The sequence below is a fragment of the Octodon degus genome, unplaced genomic scaffold (assembly GCF_000260255.1).
Source record: "Octodon degus isolate 3935 unplaced genomic scaffold, OctDeg1.0 scaffold00025, whole genome shotgun sequence".
Classification (NCBI taxonomy): Eukaryota; Metazoa; Chordata; class Mammalia; order Rodentia; family Octodontidae; genus Octodon; species Octodon degus.
The window spans coordinates 13,957,039-13,961,808 of NW_004524601.1; positions in this window are offsets into that span (position 1 = coordinate 13,957,039).

The following is a 4,770-nucleotide window of genomic DNA, read 5'->3' on the forward strand; positions in this document are numbered from 1 at the left end:
AAAAAAAAAGAAAAATGATTTAAGCATAATGTCAAAATTTTTAATAGTAAAGTTAACACTGTCCTAAAAGGAGAAAGTGAGGCTCCAATGCTAAGGAACACCCACAAGCAGAAGGAAAAGGTGTTACATACGCCTCATCATGCTCAAAGGTGAAAATGCCACTGCTTCCTTTGAACTTGCTTGTCATGTTTTATCTAGTGATAGATTGCACAATATTTCCTTCATAAGCAGCATATGAAATGTGGGGAGCATTTCTGTGCTAGGTACTTAGAAAGATGAACAGCTCTGCATACTCTAAAACAAATGATGTGTCTAATGCCAGTAATTTTAATTGTTGAGTTTTAATCACAAGGTACAATGATATGTTTGTTTAAGGTAGCTTGATGTTTGTGGGGAAATAAGAAAATTTGCAACCGTAGTATATGAGAGTCGAGGCTTTATACATATATTTAAATTCAATTCATTCATTGCTTCTTGTTTGAGGGAAATAGTTGAAGTGCTTTTTATGTTTTATGAATTTATAGTTTATAGGATGTTCATCTGATTCCTTAACAAACTGGAACTTGTGGTAATGTTTCATTGTATTCGTCAACAGTTTTTCATTTTCAGCCTTGAGTCCATTTTACTATATGCTATGGTCTGAAGGTTTTTATCTCCCTGAAATTCATACACTGAAATCCTCATTCTTAAGGTGATGGTTTGAGGAGATGGTCAGGTTATAGGTCAGAGCCCTCATGAAGAGCACCAATGCCCTTATAAAAGAGGAATGAGGGACATTTGTCATCCCTCTGTCATGTGAAGTCAGCTAGAAAAGATAGCTATCAATGAGGAAGGGGCTGAATCTGCTGAGATTCTTGATAGATTGCCCAGCTTCCAGAACTGTGACAAATAAGTTTCTGCTGTTTCTGAACTACTTAGTTAATGTATTTTGTTATAGAAGCCCAAATGGAGTAAGGCATTGTTTGAACTTAAAATGAACTTAATTAAAAAACAAACAAGCAATAATGAAGCTGGATCAGAGTGAAAGCAAACTGTCACCATTTGATACAGAGGAAAGAAAACCAAAATGACAACCAAATCATGTAAAATCTTCTCCTGTGCTGATATTCCTTTATATGTGACCTTTATCCCCTACCCTAATCTCTTTCTATGTAAATTAAAAATAGAGATTAGAAGATTCTTAGGGGCACACACCGAATAGTTATTTAGCAAAAAGATTCCCTGTTTGTATTTGACACACAGCATCCTTTGTGATTAGAGCTGTTCATATGACAGAATTACAGTATTTCCCTTCAAATCTGGTATAAATCATTTATAACACATCCAGTGTCCTGCTTCAAAATTCCCACAGATAAATGGTTTCTGTCTGCTCTGTCTGACGTGTAGAGAAGATCTGAGGCCCTACTTAGACACAGGTCCATCAGGCAGAATAATTCTGGGAGCCTGAAAGACCGCATGGAGGAGAGCTTCACTTGCTGATCTGTACTTGGCTATAGTGTGAGTGAGAAACAAATTTTATTGTACTATACCGCTGAAAATGTCATTGTAGAATGATTAGTTTTGCTCATTAAAACAATAAACAACTTCTAGTTTTAAATTCTGTGGTTTGTCAAAGATCTTTAAGAGAGACGTTAGAAAAAAAAAAGAGAAAAAATGAGCCAACATTTGTGTCTTTGTTGTAAATGTTTGTAGTAGATTGCTAACTGGTGGTCAACTTGCTATGCCCAGCTCTGAATTGAACTAGCCTGCTGCTGGGCATGGGAGGCCCACCTGAGGGTTGTTGCCAGCAGCATAAAAGGCAGAGCAGGAGAAGCTGTCAGTAGGCTGTTAGGGATGCTGTTTAGAGAAGGTGTTGGAGCTGTTGGAAGCTGTGGACTCTCTTGGACTGTTCTTTAGGAGGACCTTGTCATGCTGGCTTTTCTGATGAACTTGGCTGTTTTTGTTGCTGGAGGAGCTCAGGCCCTTCGCTGTCACTGAGAATGGCTATAATTCATTTTGGGGGATATCTGGTCCTCATCTCAAGCATCACTTCCTGGATCCAGAGGGGAAGATGGTACACTGCTCAGCCTTGTGAACAAGCTTGTTACATTGGGTTTCTTGAAGGGAACTCAGCTTTCCTCCTCATCAGAGGATCTCAGGACCTCAGGATCTCACTGTCACTGAGGATGGCTGTGGCACCTGTCAGGGGAGCTATGGTTCTTGAGCACTGCTTCCTGGCTCCAGTGCAGATCACTTAGCCTGCTAGCACAGATCCTTCATCCTGCTGGCATAGACACTGCATAGCTTTCACCACTGGCCTTTGGGCTTTTCTAGTGCATATCTATGAAGCAGGCCTGCATGAGATTTTGTTGTGGGTTTCAGGCTTCCAGTTAGATTTGTGGGAGGCACTGTTATGAGCTCTAGGTTTTCAGCTGGATATTAGGATCCAAGCCCTCATCTGGATTCTTTGGCCTTCAGTTTTGGACAGATTTCCTGCACTCCTTGTATATGATTCTTTGGGTGACTCAGTATAAAATACTATTATAAAATGTGTCTTATATTATGTTGTTCCACTTGCAAAAATTCCAAACCATAACAAAATTTGGTACCAAGAAGTGAGTCATTGCTGTGACTCTACCTGACCATGTGGTTTAAGAGCCTTTGGGAATGGAAGAGCTAGGAAAGGTTCAGAGATGTTACCTGAAAGAGAAACACTGAAACATTTATGGCTGTTCTGTATGGGAGATCCTGGTCAGTGCTCAGGAATCCTGCTGATAGAAATCCTGCCTGTAAAGACAAGACTGGGGAGGTTTCTGCTGGGAAGAAGGACTGCATTAGTTTTTAGACTCCAGATGATGTGTGTTATGGCTTGGCAGAAATTTTGTCTGGATTTTGCTCATGTCCTGAGGCTTTGCCCGAGACTGAGATTAAGGGCAGAAGACTAATTAATTTGGCAAAAGAAATTTCAGGGTAGTTGAATTTTGGGGCAGTGGCATGGCTATTGTTGGGGGCTTTTCATCAGACTTATCTTGAAAATCAAGAGCAAAGCACCTATCATGATAATGTAAGATGTTGTGAGTTTGGCCAGAAAAGAAGCTCCAATAAAGCCATGTATTGCAAAAACAGAGCAGAGATCTTTATTAATGAGAAGGAAAATGGGAAGAATGGCCTGAAGACCTTACAAGAAGCAGGAAAATTCTACCTCTTGAAGCCTCAATACCACAAAAGTGAAAGAGTGCTTTGAGGAGAAAGCCACAGAGCACCATGTTCCAGAAGGGTGACATTATAGACAATTTGTTCCTTAGAACAAGGTTCAGAGTGCTTAGCCAGACACCCGACCCCTACAATCAAGAGAGAAAAAAACCTGGCAGCTGCTCCAGAAGGCCATGGATCTTGGCATAAAGCACATGATGTTGGTTTTGGTGCTATGCAGAATGCAAGAGTTCTGAGGTTAAGGCTTCTACCCAGATTTCATAAGAAGACTTTGAAGGCTAGGCAGTATGCCCCTGAGAGGGCAGTGTGTGAAGCTGTGAGTGAGAAGCCTAAAGTTCAGTAGAGACTCTAGAAATTTGGAAAAGCCAGGGACATTGATCATCTAAGAAAAGCTGCAAGGAAGGAGCAAAACAGGCCTAAGAGAGAATCCAAGGGCGCTATCACCAAAAGTTCCATAGGGGTGGAGGAGCCGCATGAACTTACAGTTTGCCACGGATTACCTTGGTTGCTAAATGTGGAACTACAGGACTTAATGTTAGTGCCACTTGATTTTGGACTTGCTTTGGTCCCAATCCTTTTTTATTCTACTGTTTATACCTTTTGTAATGGTATTGTTTATCTTGTTCCACTGAATGTTGGAAATGTTTAATTTTTTCATTTGTATAGGGCCTCATAGCTAAGGGCTTGCCTTACGTCTTGGAGGAAACTTGGGACTTGAACTCTTCAGCAATGCTGAAACTGTTAGGATTTTGGCAACTCCTAGAGATGGACTACAATGCCTTTTGCATACAGGGATGTACATGAGTCTTTGGGGTGCCATGGGTGCAGTGTTACGGTTTGTATCTAGGTGTCCTGCAAAGCCTCATGTAGTCACTCAGCCAGGTTTCTATAGTCTGTGATTAATTCATGATCCAGTTTTGGGATTAGGGGTGTGAGTGCTGCACCTTTCCTGGGGTGGTTAGCCTGAATTTCAACATACGGAAGGAAGAGAGGCTGCTGCTGCTGCCACTGCTCCTGCCTATTTGCTCTTTGCTGTTTTCCACCACCATGAACTGCTGCCCTTCTGCCATGTGCCACTCTGCCTTGGAGCCAGCTGGTTATGGACTGAAACCTCCACAAACTGTGAGCTGAATAAACCTACCCTTCCTTAATTCTGGGAATCAGTTATTTTGTCTCAGCAATGAGAGGAAAGTAATTGAGACATTATTCTTCCCTTGTTATTTTGCTCGTAGTAAATGGGCACATTGTATAAAAGGAAAAGAAGAATACAATGGAAGTTTTGTGATGTAATGTCCATGTCACAAAAGACATGGAATATTCTACGTTGATTTCTGGTCTCTTGCTGGAGGGACATGGGGACTCACCAGTTCATAAGGATACTCAAAGAGCCCTGTTGACAGGGCCAGGCAGAGCTGTCAGAACCAAATTGCTAGTGAGGCAGCCATGTGAGCAAGTGTATTCTACCACCTCCACAACCTCTCATAAGTGCAGTCCCCATCAATACTGGACTACAGCTTTATGAAGACCCCAGACTGCTTCAGAATTCAGCACCCACAGAAGCTTTGATAATAATACATG